General features: G+C 43.3%; 1 long non-coding RNA gene across 1 annotated transcript in view; it reads right to left on the bottom strand.

The window, feature by feature from the left end:
• LOC145720286 (uncharacterized) overlaps positions 1-20,696 on the bottom strand; it is a 61,888-nt gene that overhangs the window by 10,437 nt on the left and 30,755 nt on the right. The window lies entirely within an intron of this gene.

Raw genomic sequence — 20,696 nt, 5'->3', positions numbered from 1 at the left:
AAGAAAACTGAGATTCAGGCAGGTGACCTGCCCAAGGTCACATGGCCAGGCAGTGTGCAGCTGGGCCCAGAGAGAGGCCTCTCCTCCCACTGCACGCATGATGGTACCCAGAGAAGGTGGTATCGAGCAGGCAGAACCTCGGTGGACTCAGCACCCTGCTAACCTTCCCCCCTGGTCCACTCTTTGAACTTGCCTAATCCAGAGAGGTAACAAACACTCCTCCCATCATGGCTCTGTTACCAAGTCTCCTTCTTTTTTCTTTTTTTAAAACTTGTATTAAGTTTTTATTTTAATTCCAGTATAGTCAGCATACAGTGTTATATTATACACTGATACAATGATTCAACAATTCCATACATTACCCTGTGCTCATCATGACAAGTGCACTCCTTAATCCCCATCACCTGTTTCACCCACCCCCCCACCCAGCTCCCCTCGGGTGACCATCAGTTTGTTCTCTATAGTTTAAAGTCTGTTTCTTGGTTTGTCTCTTTCTCTCTTTTTTCCTTTGTCCATCTGTTTTGTTTCTTAAACTCCACATATGAGGGACATCATATGGTATTTGTCTTTCTCTCACTGACTTACTTCACTCAGCATTATACCTCTAGCTCCATCCCAAGGCTACTTCTTGAAATTTGACAAAAGAGAGATGGCATCGCAGGGATATGTCCCCTAAGCACATCCTTCCGGAGGGCACATTTACAACTGGAACTACCTGATGTCTTTGGAAGTAAAAAATACAAGGCATAGAGGTCATTGCCTTCTATGGGCCACAGCAGACCACGGTCCCCACACTGCAGTTGGGTGTGACCATTTGACTTGGCTCGAGCCAACGGACAGAGAGGAAATGATTTGTGTGTACCATGATGCCTGGCCCTAAAATCTGCCACACACTCTCTTCTAGGCTCCTTCCTCCTCTAGCAGACGGGGTAACAAGGCCCAAGCAACTCTGGACATCATGTGTTGGAAAAGGCAAAGCCACTCTCGGTCTGAATCTCCAAATGAGTTCATGGAAGTAAGCCACCCTGCCAACCCACATACCACCAGGGCTACAAGAAATGTATTTCTATTGAGTAAGCCATTGATATTTTGGGATCTGTATGTTACTGCTACTTAGACTCTCCTAACAAGTATACAGGGAATCTCTGAAGAATGGGAAAACTGTGGCTTCAAAGCAGGAGAAATAAACGGTACAGGTAACACATCTGTGGATTTATCATCAACCACAACACAATCAGAAGGAATCAACAGCATTTGGTGGAGAGTAAAATCTACCATACTTAGTTTACTTCTAGAATACTAGAAAAATCCCGATCTTATTTTTCAGAAAAGTTCATTTGTAAGTTGCTTTTTGAGACACAGAATGCCTTTTCCAAAGAAAGAATGTTAGGAATGATGTTCAAAAGTTCAACCAAAAAATCTTTTTTGCCCAAGTGCAATGGAAATGATTCTAAAAGTAACACCAGGCTTGTGGGCCTCTGAGGCCTGAGGATCCTCTCAGCAAGCAAAAGAGGCTGGGGAAGAAGGGAGAGAAGAGCTGCTAAGCAAGGGGCCCAGGGGCTGAATGCCTAGAAGGACGGCTGGCCCTGGCATGAGTGGCTTGTGTAGGCTGGGTACTGGGAGTGGAGACGGGGCTGGAAACACTTCCTCTAGCAACCTCAGTCTTGGTGAGAACACAAAATCTGTCTGTCCACAGACGTAACATTCCCCATTCTGTACTTTGTCAAAGGAGGCAATGAATTCAGCCAAGCCTCCACAGCGTTTCTGATTGGATACCAAATGGCAGTTTCATTAATAAGCTGTGAAGTTATTTTCTCATTCATCCTGAGCTGCCCTAGTGATGCTAAGTAGTTAGTACTCAGCATGAGACTTGACACTACATGGCAGCGTAGTTCAGAGCAAGAGCACCTCAAGGGCACTGACACACACATCTACCAACCAGCTCGGTGGTGGAGCACGGCTCTGATGCCCCTGCTCGAGTGCGCATTAACCTCTTACTTGCTGGCTTATGGGCAGGTCCGGGGAGGCCAGGCTGGGGGGAGAGGAGGTAGGAGTTCACGCGGGAGGCTTGCAAGAACATCTGTCCACCAGGAGGTACAGAGAGATTTCAGTATTTTAACAACCAGCATGGCTGTACCAGGGCACACAATGATTTATCAGCCCTGGTGAAGAGAGCAAGTTCTAGAGACAGACCTGGGCTCCAACAGTCATTCTGGTACAATCCAATGATGGGAATGTGGGTAACTTACCACTTACAGTCTCTGAGCCTTAGTTTTCTCAACTGCAAAATGAGGGTGAGAACATGGATATGAGGGCACCCGATGTAACGGCTGAGATTCAGTAGGTGCTAGGTCCCCTAAACCCCCTCCCCAGCTCACCCCGTCTGCAGAGCAAGCCCATGGCACAGGGTTAAGAGGAAGGAAAAGTAGATGGTAAATGACACAGACATAGAATGAAAAGGACAGCGCTGAAGGAGAGACAAGGGAAGAGGAAGAAAGGGCAAACAGGAACCTGGAAAGGCTGCTACACATTCAGTTAGACCTTCGGGTCAGCTGGGGGCTCACCCTTGGAATAGGACCTACTAGATGCTCATGCATGGCCGAAACCGCGGTTTGAAGCCTGCTCTGAGGCCAGCGTCATTAAGAGTCTGGCTGCCCTGGTTCAAATCCTAGCCGTCATGACTAGTGTATGTAAATCATTTAACCTCTCTGTAACTCAGTTTCTTCATTTGCACAATGGAGATAATCATAGTATCCACCTTCTGACCAGTAAGGATTAACTGAGTTAACAGAGAGGTAAAGTGCAAACAACAACAACCAAAACCAAAACGAACAAACAAACAAATGAAAAAAAACCCCAGAGGTAAAGCGCTAAGAATGGTGCCTCCCTGGTAAGGGCCATACAGCTTAGTTATTCTATTATTCACTGGCGGCACCATGAAAAGAGAAAAAGCTCTGCCGCTTCTGGGAGAATCAATCTGTACAATTTGCAGTAGAGCTAACCTTTAGCGAGCACCGAATATCTTACTGTAAGTTCTCTCATTTCTCTGATGAATTTGTGTCCATTTCCCAGAGGAGGAAACTATGTCTTTGAAAGCTTAAGTATGTAGCCCAAGTTCATAAAGAGGCCCAGCCACGACTTGAGGCCAGTTCTGTGAGACACCAGATCCTGCTGTCCTAAGCACTGTGTTCCATGCTCTCTGCCGCCAAGCCTATAAAAGCACCGCAAGCAGGCCTGTTGGGTAACACATCCAATTGTGAACAGCACAGCAAAAACATCCGAAGAGAGGACTGCAATCCAGTGTCCAACAAAACCAAAGAAATGCAGGCTAGCCTAACAGAATTAAGACAAAGGTCAAAATTTCTGGTTGTCCCACACGACTCAGTATGGGACAAGAGAGTTACAAAAAATAAAAGCTAATGCTAGAGAATCAAGAGGTCACCAAGTCTAATATCACAGTATCATTTATGAAGTTATTATGCTTTATAAATGAGGCAATCTAAAATGATTATTTATATATTAAAACATACCTTTATACTGACTTCTGTTATGATCTCAAATAATAGTTCTAAAGTCCATGAATAAAATACCCAAGAATGTCAACGACATTTTTTTAACTGTTGTCTCTACCATATTCTTGGATGAGAATATGTAACACTGGAAAATGCCATTTTGAATCGATGTATACATTTAGCATGTTCCCCTTTAGGAAAATAATAATGGACTGTTGGGCTTTTTTTTTTTTTTTTTTTTGAGAAAGAGAGAGAGAGAGTGGGCATGCACATGCAAGGAGGGGGAGGGGCAGAGAGAGACTCTTAAGTAGGATCAACACCCAGCAAGGAGCCCAACACGGGTCTCAATCTCACAACCCTGAGATCATGACCTGAACCAAAAGCAAGAGTAGGACTGAGCCACTTGGGTGCACCTAACGGAGTGTTTTTTTAAGGAGGGGAGGTTTGGAACTGAAGTGATAAAAGTTGATCCTAAGGCTCATAACCAGGAATATTCTGACAGAAGGGTAAATAGGACTATCAGAAATTGAAACATAGTATAAAGCCTTAATAAACAGTGTGATCTAAAAGGAACATAACTAAATGCTGGACCTCAAAATTATTTCTACAACAACAGTTTCTAATATAAGATCTAGCATCCAATCAAAGAGAAACAGGTGCATCAAGACAACATGAGTGAGAACCCGCAGAAATACAGGAAACAAAACTAAACTCAGAAGAAAGTTATTAGACAGAATGTAAACTATGCTTATTATACAAAATGCAGTTACCTTCAAAGAGTTAATAGTTGAGACTGACAACTGCCTTCTTAGCACCAACAATGGAAGCCAGAAAACAGTAGAATGTTAGTGTGCTAGAAAACAAACCAAAACTACAAATTAAGAATGCTATTTTCATTGAAAATATCTTTCAAAAATGAATAATGACATATTCAGCCAAATGAACAGAGTCTGTCGCAAGTAGACTGACACTAAAGGATGCCCTTTAACAGCAGGAAAGTGGTCCAAGATGGAAAGTCGGAGAATACGGGCTAGAATGAAGAGCAAGAAAAATGGTAAATTTTAACAAACATCGTTTATATAAAACAATCATGTCTTAAGGGTTTTAATATAAACAAATATTTAATAAATTTTAAACACTATAAAGAGAATTAAAATACATGACGAGAGTAGCAAAAGCCAGAGAGTGGGTAATGGACTTAATTAAAGGCAGGCTAGTCACAAATAAGAGTAAATGGTAAAACTATTTTTTTAAAAAACAGAATTCCCAATTAATAGAGGGATAAATAGAATGATAAAACAGAGACCTGTATAAAAATTCAAATACTGGCACATACGTAGTCAGAGCAACAGAATGGAACAGAAAATCCAGAAATATATCCAAGAACATACGAGAATTTAGGAGACAGTGAAAGAGGAATCTCCTGCCAGTAGTGACTGGGACTATTCAATAAATATTGCTGGGACATCTAGATTTTCATTTAGAGAAAACAAAGTTGGATCTCTACCTCCTATCTCTTAGCAGGATAAATTTCAAATGGCTCAAATATATAAATGTGAAAAACTAAACCACAAAAATTCTACAAGGAAATATGGGAAAAATCTTTCATAACCTTTAAATGAGAAAGATCTATTATGACTCATAAACCAAAGCCATCATGAAAGACTGATAAATTCAACTATACACAAAAATTTTTTAAACCACAAACAAAATCAAAAGATAAAGGAAAATATCCACAACTCACATCACAAAGAGCTCATTTTGGTAATATATAAAATGCTCGTACAAATCAATGAAAAAAATGATCAATAAAGCAATAGAAAAATGGGCAGAGGAGATGATCAGATAGTTGGCAGAGTACAAATCATCTTTACTTTATGAAAAATGCAAACTGATGGTACACTGAAGTATTTCTCATCTATCAGACTGGCAAAAATCCAAAAGTTTGATAGTAACATTTTAACATAACATATTGGAAGGCTGTGGGGAAACTGGTACTCTCACACGTTTCCAATAGGAGTACACCCCCAAGGAGGACACTTATCTATATTATATATCTATTATAATTACTATATCTATTATACATCCATTATATCTATTACAATTACTATTGCATATACTCATTAATCTAGCAATTCTACTTCAGAGAATTTAACCTACAGATGTATTTTTTGCTTATGAAATGACATGTGTACCTGGTAATTTATTTCAGCATTTTTAATAGCAAAAGAATGGAAAACAACCAAATATTCATCAACAGGAGACTAGTTAAACAAATTAGGTTAAGTCCATACAATGGAATACAATGTGGCTATTTTTTATATGTTTTTTTTTTTAAGATTTTTTAATTTATTTGAGAGAGAGAATGATCAAGAGAGAGAGAGCACAAGCAGGGGGAGCGGCAGGCAGAGGGAGAAGCAGACCCCCCACTGAGCAGGCAGCCCGATGCAGGGCTCAATCCCAGGACCCTGGGATCATGACCTGAACCGAAGGCAGAGGCCCAACCAACTGAGTCACCCAGGTACCCCCAATGTGGCTATTTTTTTTTTTAATCAATGTGGAAGCCCCTCAATGCACTGAGATTGAGAGGTCTCCAAAATGTATTGCCAAGTGAAGAAAAACAGTTCAAAACAATTCACCCAAGAATCTACTTTTTGTGGAAAAAGGAAGAGGGGAGTAGAAGCTATAAATGTACATACTTGCATAGAATAAATTCCTGAAGGACAGATAAGAAACTACGAGCAGTTGATATTCACGCCTAATTTACTTGAATAAAACAGCTTACTAATGAAAAAGTTCTGTCTTCATCATAATGCATTCTCTGTCAATTTAATTCTCCTATGAAACTCCTTTTATGCATTTAAAAGTAGAATATATTAAAATTCACCATAAAATTGTGGAAGTGTTTTCTATCCCTAGTGAGAACTGAACAGGAGAAAAGCTAATCCGATAAGCACACATTATATGCATTTTTTAAAGATGCTTAATTCCAGAAACATGATCTGCATTATCTCTGGGCTGTGGGTTTACCGATGATTTTTATTTTCACCTTTGTGTTCTTCTCCTCTAGTGGCCTGTGTTATTTTTGTAATTAGATTAAGTTTTGTTCTCATAAAATAAGTATTATAAAGAGGAATTGTTTTCAATGGGTAAGGAAGAAACTTTGCCTTTGAGGGTAAGTAAAAACTGGAAGTTTACTAATAAAGGTAATTGAAATTTCCATTCCTGCAAAACTTTATAAATAGTATTAGACATCTTTGATTTAAATATTCACTTGGTAAAGGCCAAAAGGTGGATCAGATGACCTTTGCCACAAAAGTAATACAGCCACTGTAGAGCAATGTTCAGAATATTTTTTCATCTAAGTAGTTAGAAGGACAGGGGCTGACTGAGCAGGTGGAAGAATCTAGGTGGTACAATCAGTCTTTGGTTCCACAGCCTCTCCGCAGGTGTTCTGGGTCATTAGACTTTTAAAATTCAAAATCTTCTCCAAGAAGGTAAGGAGCTCCTCTAAAGTTTTTATGCAGATTATAATTTCATTATTTCAGAAGCAGCCTGAGCAAAGCTAGTACCATGAGAGGAAACAAGCTCTCCAGTAAGAGAATCGAATTTAATTATGGTTTTTCTAAGAAACCTTGAAGACTTTCATTTGCTTGATTCCAGTGCACCTCGGAGGACCCCCTACAGAGACAAAAGTTAAGGCAAGAAAGAATTTCCACAGATTCTAAAAGTCCCAACGAAATTACTTCTTCCAGACTGCTAGACAAACTTGTGTTCTGTAGGTGTGTTTTAGAATTTCATAAACTTATGAATGACCCATGATCGTGGACGACAGGAGGAGAGTAGAGTGAGGCAGCTATCAAAATACTAGGAGGGGCGAAACTGGAGGGAAAGAACAAAAAATGAAGAGACAGACAGGTTACAGAGACGATCAGGTGGTCGTTTTCCTAATACACGGGAGCTGTTATGGACCTTGTAGCAATGGTTCTCAGCTGGAGCCGTTCTGTCCCCACCCCCAACCCGGAAGTTACTTGGCAGAGCCTGAAGACACTTTTGGTGGCAGGTGCTAGGGTAGAGGCCAGGGATGCTGCTAAACATCCTACAACACACAGGGACAACATCCCACAACAATCCCAAATATCAACTGTGCCAAGAGTTGAGAAACCCTGACCTGCGGGGGGAGCTATTGACCCCACAGAAACACTCCACACACACTATCGTTCCCAAAGGGACAATATTACCATAGCTACCTACAAGGAAGTATCCCCTGAGGAGCCATCTACAAAGAAGGTTCACCAAGGTATCCGGCTTTGAAATTTGCATAATGGCTTTGTCCTTAATCCCCCTGGGGCCCCTTTGATCCAGGCCTACTGTTGGTGCCGAGGGTGACCAACCCCTGCGGGTTGCCCGGGATTGTCCTGGTTTTAGTGCTGAGGGGACGAGTGACCAAGAGCACGCACGGTGCCATTTGGTCATGTGTCATTTCTCTCCCTTGAAGAGAAAAATCTGGTTTCTTCATGGTTTTCTCTGTGCCTTTTCTCACACATAACAAGCTTCCATGGCCTGGCTCCAGGAAGGAAAGGGTTTGACCTCTCAGATGCTCTCTGTGCCTAGTGACTGCCTCTTGGCAAACAGGCCCTGTGGGAAGGGTAGAGCTTCTTGGGGCCTCTGTTTGTCAGTAGTTCATCTCATTTGACCCCCACCCAGGTCAGCGGTCCAGGTTCTCCTCTGGATAGGGTCCCTGGGGAACCACTCCTACCCTGGAGGCCCAAAGAGCTTGCAATTAGCATTGGTGGGGCCATCTTTCCTAAACTCCTCCTAGGGTGGAACCGGGCAGTGGAATGCATTCCTTTCCCCTTATCTTTCCTAGATTATACTCTCATCAGCCTATTACTTATAAATGTGAAACATTTTAACTACTATCCTCTGATCTATCCTCTCTGATCAATGGACATAATATATATGAAAGCATTTCACAAACTGCAATACAAAATAAATGTAACACATTAATGTCACCATGAGAAACCATTTGTGTTTGAGGTTAGCAATGGACGGTTGTTTCTCTTTCTTGCTAAACCCTTTTAATTGCCATGTGGCAGGCACTGCTGAAAGCACCGTGCACATGCTGCCTTACCTAATATTCACAATCCTGTCAAGTCTTATTAGGATGATGTCCATTTCGCAGATGAAAAAACTGAGGAAGGATGCTACGAAATAACTTTCTCAGGGTCACAGAGCTGGTGGCACTGAGAGATCAGACTCCGGCAGGCTGGCTCCAAAGTTCATCCTGGATGCTACCTGCCACTCAAGCCATTCCAGGAGATGGAAGGGAGTTGCTCAGATAAAAGGCTTCCCCCCCTCCCACAACGAATCACTAACTTTCAGCCCACCCCACGCATTCGGTGGCCTGAAGGTCACATGCTGCAGTAGAAACCCTAAGTGAGTCACTCATGCACACATGACTGTGCTCTTAGTTCCTTCTGGCTTTGCTTCCTGAAATAGCCTTCCTCAAGTGCTGAGCCAACAAATGGATTGGGACCAGTTTCAGTTCTGGGAAAAAGGCTAAATTCCAGCTAGCCAATCTCTGCGTCCCCACTCCAACCCTCTGCGTGCTAGTGACCTCAGTCTCACACTGGCCACAGGGACTTCCTCAAGCTGGGAAACGCCTGCTCACAAGGGTCCTTGGCCAACAGCAGTTTTGCAGACTAACCACCATGCCGACAGCCTCAGAGAGATCACTGAGTTAATAGTGACACAAAGATAGTTCTAGAAACAGCTCATGCGTCAGTCCAAACAAATGCAGACGGTATAATAGGCACCTGGGTCAGATTCCTTGAAAAAAATAAAGATGTTCCCTTCTGCCATTTATTCTCTCCTCTGGTGTCCCAATTAAAAAAAAAAAAAAAAATCCTGTGTTCCCTTCCCTGGTCCTCTCTATGGTGTCTCACGCTTTCAAACAAGATGTCTGGGATAACCTGATAGTTACAAAGAGACAGGAATGCAGCCAGGCAAGAAACCAAAAGCCCCAAATCTCTGCCTTATCACAGACACTTTCAAACTCCGGGGTTTCCTCCTGCTTCTGCAGAAATCTCATGATTAGACAGATGTAGAGCCTTTGTGTTATTCCCTGGTAAAGAAACCAACACACACACACTTCGTTTCTCCCTGGCACTGAACAGATAGTTGAATAAATGATCTCTCTCTGATTCCATTTCCTACTTTTATCCATTTTCGGTTTTCTGAGCTTTATCTTTCTATAGCCTTACCTAGTGTCCGCGCTTACTTAAATTTCATTGTTCTTATACTTGAAAGCTTAGCTTTGTCTGCCTTTTCTAGAATTTTCTCTTCCACCTTCACATCTAGAGTTACCGTATTACTTAGGCTATCAAGAGGACAAGAGACTTAACTTCTCTGAGCTTCAGTTCCTCCATCTGGACACAGTGCTAGGACAGTACTCACTGTGAGGACTGACGGAGGGAAGGTTCACAAAGTACTTGGCACAGTGCCTGATACACAGTAGGCACTCAAAACAGATCTACCATCAATGAACAAAAACCCTCCCTTTTTTTTTTCCTGCTAGTTGAGATTGTCTATGTAGGTAAAATTCTGCTTATAACTTAAAAGTAATTAGGAAAACTAAGATCTGACTTCAGGAAGAACTCAATAATTCACTGGGCCCGTTCTGTGGAGGCTCTTCAAATCAGAGCACTTTGCCGCACATGTGGGTAGATCCACATTAACAAGAAGCTCTGGGGAAACCCTCTGAAGCAGTTTTGCCCTAGGGAATCCTTCTTTGCGCCATATTCTCCAGTGATCTTGGAGTTCCTATGTTGGGAAAGTGGACTTTAGGGTAATTACTGACCAGCAGAAATACAAAGCATTTTCTCCCACACGGACCATCACTATACAGAAAATCTTATGCAAAATCAAATAATTTTTTTGAAGCCAGAAATACTTTTAGAGTATTAGCAAATTCTAATTCTGTCTAAACTCCAACATACCAAATATCACAGGCCTCTCTCTACTAGGAAATCTTTCTCCAACTACTTAATTTAGTTAGTAAAATCAAATAATTCCATTTCGTGGATATTTTCTAAATTTGTTTACTTCCACTTAAAAAGAAAAAATCTTAGAATCCAGGTGACTTATCTGGGTGCCTGAATCCTTTTCCCTTCCTCATTTTCCTTCTCCAAGTTCCTAATACATTCTGTTAGTTGTGAAAGGTAATCAAACTGCACAACATTAAATGAGTTGAGGTTCCTCATTTGGAACCTAAACTCTACATCCTGTTCCTGGTTTCAGGGTTCCAAGAATTCCTCAGAACAGTAGAGGATAACCTTTTGGACACCAAATGAGGAACCTCAGTCACATGGTAGAAGCCTTAGGACCAGAAGCACAGTGACAGGTGGTCTCCAAGTTGGATGGAGAAGGGACTTGAAATCGTGGTTGCCAGCATCCCCCATGAGTCCCCAACTGGGGGCTGCATTACTGGCGTTCCCCGCTGGTGTCAACTGCCTTGTGCTTGCCTCTGCCATGTCTCTCTCTCATCCTTCTCTGTAGTGGCTTACTTCCCATGGCCTGGCCAAGCAGAATGATTCATGACCACCCTCGGTCCTGTCCTCCTTTGACCAGCTCCGCGGTCCCACCCTTACTCCACCACAGGCTTTAAATGGCAATCCCAGCAGTCTTAGTCTGAGGGCGTCTATGCATGAGGCAAGAACCCGGCCTTTGGCTTCCTGAATCTCCTTTCTTGCTGATGACTTTAAGTCCATCTCAAATATAAAACTGCATTAATTATACCAACTACATGAGATTGTTGGATGTCATGTCAAGTAGTCCAGGGCCTGATGTGCAGCAGGTGCCCAAAAGAGGTAGCTGCTACTATTTTTTGTTGTATTTTGGGACTCGTGGTCTACATCATGAGCTCTCAACAAATGGTAAAGAATAGATTGTTAGAACTTCACTTTAACACTTCACTTTAACACTTCACTTTTTAACACAAATTAACTTTTTTTTTTGCTTCTAAAATATATTACTTGGCAGGACAACATGGCATCACTATCCCTTTAGTAATATTATCAGTCCACAGTAGAATAAGCTGAGATAAAGAAGTGCTTTGGAAGATTCATCAATTGTCCCCTTCCCTACAGAGAATTCTGACCTGGGAAACAAACGGAGTCATATGATTATAGCCATAAAGGATGCACTAAAACAGGCAAACCAACACACAAAAATGACCACACAGCATTCTTGCGCACTAAGCACTGGGGTACTATGGAAACGCTGTTATGGAGCATTAAATTGTTGTTTGTCATTCCTAAGATTTACCCAAAATATTCGGGTTTCAGACCATACTCACTTAGCACGTTTTCACCTACCGTTCAATTACACTCGAAGTTCACACATACTGAGGAATAATCCCCATCACATCACTCTAGGTTCTTAGAAGGAGTTGTAAGCGTGTTCCCTGTTCTCCTATAGATACCTATCTCTCAGTGGCATCATGGAAGTATATAAAATAATTAAGTAAAGGCATAAAATAGTGTTTGATTAAGGGACAAAGTAAATGGCATGGACATTATATGATTTTCTGTTCTTGCCCCTCCACGTGTACTTGGCACCCTTTTCCAACCGCCATTTTGTGCTCCTGGAGGCTGATCCATGTGGACTAGTCCCCCTTCCCCTCGGCAACCCCACTGAATTAAGCCAATGGAGGCCCAGGCAAAAGATGGGAGGGAGCAGAGCAAGGTCAGAGTATTTATCCCCTAAGTTCTCTCCCTTGTGGGTGACGAAAGGGTGGCCACAGCCCTTACCAAGGCTCCTGACGGGCAGGGCCTCCTCCATTGAACTATTTTGTCTGGGTTCTTGGCAGTACTTCTCTTGTCGGTTTCCCTAAGCCCTGATAATCCCTTTATTAATTTCTCAATTATCCTGTTGAGTGTCCATCCATCTGTTTCCTATTGGGAATCTGATGGGGGTTAGCTGCCTCCCCTTCCTCCCACAAAAGATAAAGTCACTCTAGAACCTGGAGTTTGTTTCAAAACAACTTAGCCGAAAAGGGGGGGAGGGAGGAACACCTTAACTCAGGGATGTTTGGCCAAGATTTCAAGCTCTTAGAACGAGTATCTAATGAATGCCTGCTATGTGGAAGCATGGTGCTAGGTGTCGGGGATGCTCGGGAACCGAGAACTTCCACACTCACGGGGAGAGGTGACTTCACATAAAGTAATCAAATAAGATCACTTCGGGCAGCGGAAGTGCTGTGAAGTCCATAGAGCAGGACGCTGGACGGAGAGGAGTCCGAGAAGGCCACTCTGAGTTAGTGGCCCTGAGAATTGAATGAAGAAAAGGAAAGAGAAAAGGAGGGAGCCTAGTGGAAGTCTGAGGGAAGAACATTCTAGGCACAAACAAGTGCACAGGTCCTGTAGCAGCAACAAGGACATTTGTTTGTTTTGTTTGTAATTCCAGAAACAGGAGCCTGTGGCTGGAATCTGGTGATGGAGGCAGAGCTGAGGCAGCCAAGGTTGGGGAGGTGGCCAGGGGTCCCACGGCGGAGGGGTTAGGGGCTATGGTAAGGAGTTTGGGTTTTATTCTAAATACAAGATGCCGCCACTGGAGAGTGTTAAGCTTTGCAGAGGGGCATTTGGGAAGACGAAGACTTAGAAAGCATCACATAGAGCTGGTTTGTTTGTGTCTTGGAGGAAGGCTTCCCCCTGGTTGGTACAATCTGCTCGTGAGAGGATGGGGGGCTGTACAGTGAGATTAAGTTGTCCCTTGTCAGAAGAGAGCCTGTAACCCCGACAGAAAGTGCCTTATTTATTTTTATTTGTAGGCTCCATGCCCAATGTGGGGCTTGAACTCACGACCCTAAGATCAAGAGTAGCATGCTCTACTGACTGAGCCAGCCAGTCGCCCCCCACCGCACCCCCGACAGAAAGTCCCTTAAAGGAGAACCCTGAAAGCATCCTGAGCATGTCCAGGTCACATCACACACTGATGCTGACGGTGGCGTCAATGGCAACAGTCCTGCAAGAGGGAGAGGCACAAAAGGAAGCAAACCGCAGCCCTGCCTGAGCTGCCAGCCCGGCCTCACTCCCCAACCCCAGGTCGCAGAGCAACTGTCCTCACTCACCACAGCCCACGCAGACCTCGCTCTCTATCCCCCAGGCCTGCTTCCCCTCCCCCGCGCCCAGCTTAGCAAAGGATCACCGTCCACCCCCACTCACGAGTCACCTTGCAGGAATCCCGGCTGGCGTCTGCCGTCTGTTCCCTCCCTGCCTTCCGCCAGTCAACCACCAAGGCTTCTGAGCCCACGCACCTCCTCGCTCCCGGACACGGTGTCGTCATCGTCGTCGTCTTTTTTTTTTTTTTTTAAGAAACTCACTAGTTAATATTTTTAAATTGAGATTTAGTTGACATTTAACATTGCATTAGTTTAAGGTGTACAGCATAATGATTTGATATTTGTATATATTGCAAAATGATCACCACAAGAAGTCTGGTTAACTTCTGCTGCAGAGTGACCTTGACTTCCCAGACCTCGCCCTTCTTCTCTGTCCCGAAGCCAACCTCTTGCTTCAGGTTCCTCAGTCAGACTCTCGCTGTTGCTTCCTTACAGGATTCCGTCCCTAACTCTAGTCCTCGTTGCCACAGTGATCTTGCCAAAACTGGGACCCGGTTGTATTACTTAATACCAACTAGTCAGCAAAGCACACCGAGTCGTCCAGGACCAGTTCTCCACCCCTTCTCCGGGCTGATGTCCCATCTCCCCTTTATCTTTCCATAGGGTGACCCAGCTATTCCTCATAAGCTGCTGACATCTCCAGAACACACTGTTCTGGCTGCAGGCTGTTTGGTGTGTCTATCCCAGGCCCTCTAGCTGTTTCTTCTCCAACAGGATGCCCGTCTCTCAATACCTGCTCATTTATCAACAAATCACTTGTCACTTCAGTCTTTTCTAGTCATCACCCTGGTAGCAGGTACCATCTCGTTCCCACCCCTGGCCACACAAGACTCTCTGCCAATTTCCATTGGGACACCTGTGACATTTATTATCCTAATTTGTAAACTCTCTCCCTTGACCATTTGGTAAGCACCTTGAACGCTATCATGTAGGGACCATTACTGTCCCATTTTATCAATGAGGAAACCAAGGCTTAGAACATTTAAAATACTAGTTCAAGGTCACACAACTAGACAATGCAGATCTAGAATTCAAGCTTAGATGTGCCTGACTCCAAAACCTGAGCTTTTAACCACAATTGCTATGGTGCTTATAGCATAAAATATTATTTAAATGCTTTGCAAAGTTATCTATAACTAGACTGATTAAACCATACTGTTGAATGGCTCTCTTAACTCGTTGCGTTGTTTAAAATTTCAAAGTTTAAATGATGAGATTTCCCCAGGGGTAAGTGGAATTAAGTATGTGATGTAGTTTTGCAATCAAAAAGTATCTAAGACCACCTGGGTTTGGCAAGCTTAAAAAAAAAAAAACAAAAAACTGAACTATTAAATATGTTTTGTGATTTGCTATGGCATAGAATTTGTTGTTCATGTTTTTAACGGAGCTCACTGTGATGTTCTCACAAGGTAAACGGGTGAGAACTCTGTGGGCCATGGCAAGGAACCTTTTGTTCCAATCCAACAGACCAGTGCTGTTCTGTATTAACACCATGCAAGACACTTACATGTTTTAAATTTTGTGGTAGCCACATTTAAAAAGTATAAAAACCAGGCAACATTAATTGTAATATATTTTCTTTAACCCAACATAGCCAAGACATTATTATTTCAACATGTAATCAATATAAAAAATCATTAAGGGGAGCCTGGCTGGCTCAGTCCGTAGAGCATGCAACTCTTGATCTCGGAGTTGTGAGTTCAAGCCCCACTTTGGGTGTAGAGATTACTTAATAGTAAAAAATCCTTAAAATATAGCTATTAATTACTAAATGAGATATTTCACATTCATTCTTAACAAAGTCTTCAAAATCAGGGTGTGCATTTTACATGGATAGCACATCCCAATTTGAATGCAAAATTATCATGAGAAATAATCTCTATTACATAAAATTTACAGTTGAAAGAAGTAGATTCACACATCCAAGTTGCTCCAAACATACACAAGCTTCCCAATAAAGTTGCATTTAATAAAAAAATACTTTACACTGGAGTGCCTGGGTGACTGAGTCGATTAAGCATCTCTCTCTCAAATAAGTAAGTGTGTGCGCGCTCTCTCTCTCAAATAATAATAATAAAAAAAAATACACTGCTTCTGTTTTTAGATTTAAATTAAAAAATTCAGCTTGGTCACACTAGCCACGTTTCAGGAGCCACCAGGAGCCAGTGGCTACTGTATTGGACAGCACAGCTGTAGATCATGGGGTTGGTAGGGTTTTGTTTTGTTTTCCGCCTGCTCAAAATGGAAAGGTCAGAAAGCTGAAAGGAGTGCTGGCTACCTGTGAAGTGACTACTCCCCACTTTTATGGGGTGAATACCTTTGCACTCACTACTCCCCTTCAAGTTGTACAACCTGTGGTTGAAAAACAAGGCAGAGAAAATAACTGTGAGGAACATTATTAATTCATTACTTTGCTTTTCTAACAGGTTGTACTTGGGGTCATTAAATGAATACCTAGTCCATGTGACCGGACTACTTAAAGATCTGATCCCAACAAATCCTTGTTTGCAAAATCAAGAAAACTAAGAGGATTAGGTGTTTCCATGTTAGCTAAACTAGGAAAACAGAGTTGCTGCCGTTTATTTTAAAACTTTACTGTGCACAGGAAAAAAAAATTGTATGGAATGAAATTCATGTGCCAAATAAAAATGAAAAGGGGAAAATAAGATCAAGTTCCTTGGAGCCTAATTCTTATGTATCCTTTTCATTTCGGAGCCCCAGAGCAAGTCTGCAATCATCAAGAACTGCGACTTTTATTGCAGAAGTAAAGATGGAACTAAATTACCCCATATATATACCTAATTGTTTCATTAGGCTCTAATAAACTGAACTTTAAAGGTCTTGTGTAAAGAAAAAGTGCATACATTACACAACTGCCTATTATTTCCTTGCCGCATGCTGACAGTCTTGGTTAACAGGAGGAAACAAACACATTGGTGGGGTTCCTGGGGCAAAACCCATCTTCGCATCCACACTTCCCAACAAAATCAAAGCAAATCCAAGCATCTCCAGAAGACAGAGGTGTCTCAGCACATGATCAAGCATGGTTTATTAAGCACGCTCCTACTGTTACTAATGAGATCGTGACAGGTCATCCATCAACCACTACGCAAAAAATATGGCTCTTTAGGGCAGACACCAAGGCTATTTTTATTCATTGCTGATGCCCAGCACCAAATATAACAAACAGTGGGCACTCTGGAAATATTTACTGAATGAGTGAATGGATGAATACATGCTGGGGAACAAAAGTGGAGTAGGCATTCTTTGGTAGTCTGGAAGGTGGTAAGTAAGATGGCACCCTTTATCTCTTCCCACAAGACTCATATCCCTGGCCCCCCAAACCCAAGCTCCTTCCCTAAAGTATACTTGATGTGTCAAATCCACCCAGTTCAACAAGGGTTCGCTAAAATGCCCGGCACTGTGCTAAACGCCACAGGACAGAAAACCGAAAGAAAGAGAAGAGAGGGTACACATCTCAGAGAATTAACATGTTAGGGAGATGCCATAAATGCCCATCCCCCACCTCCCACTCCTCTGCAGAACATGCTGAACGTGGAGATAACCATGTTGTAATCTGACAGGGTTGTCCTGTTGAGGTCTGGGGTAAAGAATCTTGCTGAATGGTGGCAGTGGTGGGCATCTTCCCTAAAGACTGTGATTATTCCTAATGATACACACCCAGAAACATAAGAGGCTTCTCAAACCAGAAAAGAATCCAGACCACCAGGAACAGAAACTGCTATTGAGAGTGTTCTCTTGGGTGTAGAATCAGACTCTGGGAGGGTGCTCCTGGGTAACCGGACTAATGGCAACCCCTATTTCGTGGAAATGAGAGGGAAGGAGACAGGAAGCAGAGGCCCAACTCCCAGCAACAGTGGAAAAGCCTTATCTTATTAACCAGAATATCTAGTTGCAGATAACTTTCTGCGTTCATTCTACCCCCTCAAGCATCCTATATCCAGCCTAGACACAAGTTTTAAAGTCAGAATGGTGCTCCTGAGAATAGCCAGGTGGGGGTAATGTAATTGATGAGCCAAGAAGAAGGCGGTCCTTGGAAATGAAAGTCACAGCTAGGAGGACCAGGCACACCTCTTCACTGGTGACCCTCTCCGTTGCCAACTTGGAAGATCTGAGTTCCCTTCTAAGGGTGCTTTGTGGGTTTCCTTATAGAAGACAGTGCATACACCCCTGCTGCTGGTACGTACAAGATGACGGGGGCGGGTGCTTTCAGAATGGCTGTGCACGGGCAACGAACAAATATTTTAGATAAAGGTGTGATCTTGGACATATCACCACTTCCTTAAGCATCAGTGTCCTCATCCATAAAATGAGGGGTCTGGACTGAATAGGACCAAAGGGAAATTCTACTCTGACATGAGCTACCATCCTAGGTGTGATACACACCAAGTGCTTGAAGAACTGCAAATGGAGGATTCTCCCTGCGCTGCGGGGGTTGGAAAGGGCTTTGTGGAGGAGGCAGGGCCTCAACGGGGACTGAGGAGGAAGAGGATTCAGGCATTAAAAGAGACAAGCAGAGGGAAAGGGGCAAAGGGAGGACCAGAACAAAGACCAGGAGCCTCGGACATGGGAATACTCATGGCAAGTGGGGAAATCTTCACAGCTGAGTTAGGAGCAGGGTACTAAGGGGCTGGGGCTAAGATGAGGGGGCCACAGGCAGCACTCAAGGGGGGGCGGGGGTGTAGCCTGACACCAAGAAGAGACCAGAGGCTCTGACTCCCCCTGCCCTCCCCTGTGGTTCCAAACATTCACTCACCAATAGATATGTATTAAGACCATACAGCAGGCACTAGATGCGGGGGGTGGGGGCCGATACCACACCAATGAAGACAAAATAAGTGGATCTGCCCTTTCCTTCCACTTCTAGGAATTCTTCAACTTGATTTCACTAAATAAAATATTGGAGGGGCTGGGGCGGCACATGTTCCTTAAACCTTCAGAGCCTTGGTCTCTGGGTCTATATTATGGGCATAATGACACCCTTCAAAGGTCATTGCGAGGATGACATGAGATGCCCAGGGCAAGGAGTGAGGAGGGTTGCCTCCCTGATTGCTCATTAAATTAGAGAAGTCAAGGGTAGTGCCGGAAACAAATGCTGGCTACTGGTATTTTCACCGTTTTCATTTCAGGGAAGTAAAAAGGCGGCAATTACAGTTCCAAAGAATTACGGTGGCTTGCCCAGGATCAAGGTGACGAAGCCAGGACCTAAAATTGGGCCTCCAGCGGCGCTCTACCAAACAGCACCCTGCCTGGCACCACCATCTATGTGTTTCCTATTTGTCAGGAACTTGCCATAATCTATTGCCTGGCCAGTTAGTGGGGCCTGGCTGTATCCGCTCGGAAGGAGTCCCCAGCCCTGTGCCTGCTCCTCTGAGTTCCCACTTCTTTGAGGTGTGTGAAGCTCTTCCAGACCTGGACCTAAGGACAGGTAGGGACAGGTAAGGACAGGTGATGCATAGCAAGGACAAAGCCACGGGATGCACTGGAGTGGAAGCAAAGAAGGCTACAAGATAAAACACAGTTCAGTTTGAACTTCAGATAAACGTCAGTCATTTTCCTTTGCTAAATATGGCAAGAGGAAGCTCACGTCTGCCTGGAAGGTGAGTCCTATACAGGCTTGGGGTGGGGGGGGACATTCCAGCTTCCCAAAGGCTTCGTCATTTAAAATTCAATGCTTCTCCACCAAGGTAATTATTTCTGGGGCGGTTTCCCTTTACAAGGGAAGATTCAATGAGAATAACAACAACACCTGGAAGGTCCTTATGTATGTCTAATTCAAACTGAAACTCTCCTCAAAGAATGGCCAACTAACTGCATCAAGAAATGTTAGGGTAGGAGAGGAAGCTGGGACACTCCCTTAAAACACTAAAGCATAGCACAGAAAACCTAAATGATTTTGTTCCTGAAATTCACTGACTGAGATGAGAGGCTAGAAGCTTCTTAGGTGTGACAGTAGTTAGACTGTGATCAAAAAGACAAAATTATTTTCGTTCCAACCATGTCTATTCTCTCGGCTGTCGGTCAGAGGCAGCTACCTGCATTGGTCTTAAAATACAGTGATGAGCTGCTTACAGGTATAAATTATTGTGCTACGATTAAGACTCCAAAGAAAGATCCTGTATGCACTGGCGCAAGGGAGGAGATTGCATCATTAATTTATTTAAAAAAAGGGCGCCTGGGTGGCTCAGTCGGTTAAGCGACTGCCTTCGGCTCAGGTCATGGTCCTGGAGTCCCGGGATCGAGTCCCGCATCGGGCTCCCTGCTCGGCAGGGAGTCTGCTTCTCCCTCTGACCCTCCTCCCTCTCGTGCTCTCTGTCTCTCATTCTCTCTCACAAATAAATAAATAAAATCTTTAAAAAAAAAATTTATAAAAAAAGAGTGGGCAGGGCAGAAACCAGGGCTTCTGGGGGATAAGGGGAAGCAATAATGAAGCACTATAATCTCAATCTCTCCCTCCCTCTCCCTCCCTCCCTCTTTCTCTTTTTATTTTTATCTCTCTCTCTCTCTCTCTCTGGCAGTGGGAGAGAGACATCGCCACACTCCCAACTGTCATACTCCAACAGCAGCTGGGTTGCAATTTTGGCTGACGTGTTTGGTGGTGTGTTCCCTTCCAATCCCTTCTTGGTATGCCATCAAAAATTCTGGTATTTGATTTGTGGTTGCTTAGGTCTGAGGGGAAGGGGGATAGAGGAGTAATAGCCAAAGAGTTTCTTTTGGGGATGATGAAAAGGTTCTAAATTGATTGTGATAAAATGACTAATGTTAAATGACTATTTTGTTTAAATGTTATAAAGTAACTGTGGTGATGGTTTTAAGTATCAGTGGATACGCTAAAAATCACTGAAACGCACACTTCAAATGGGTGAATTGTATGAAATGTGAATTACATCTCAATAAAATAGGTTTTAAAATCCTGGTACTAGGGGGACACCTGGGTGGCTCACTCAGTTAAGCATCCGCCTTTGGCTCACGTCATGATC

Source organism: Leptonychotes weddellii, chromosome 2, assembly GCF_054177405.1.
Source record: "Leptonychotes weddellii isolate Sample4059 chromosome 2, ASM5417740v2, whole genome shotgun sequence".
Classification (NCBI taxonomy): domain Eukaryota; kingdom Metazoa; phylum Chordata; class Mammalia; order Carnivora; family Phocidae; genus Leptonychotes; species Leptonychotes weddellii.
This window is presented reverse-complemented; position numbering and strand designations above follow the sequence as displayed.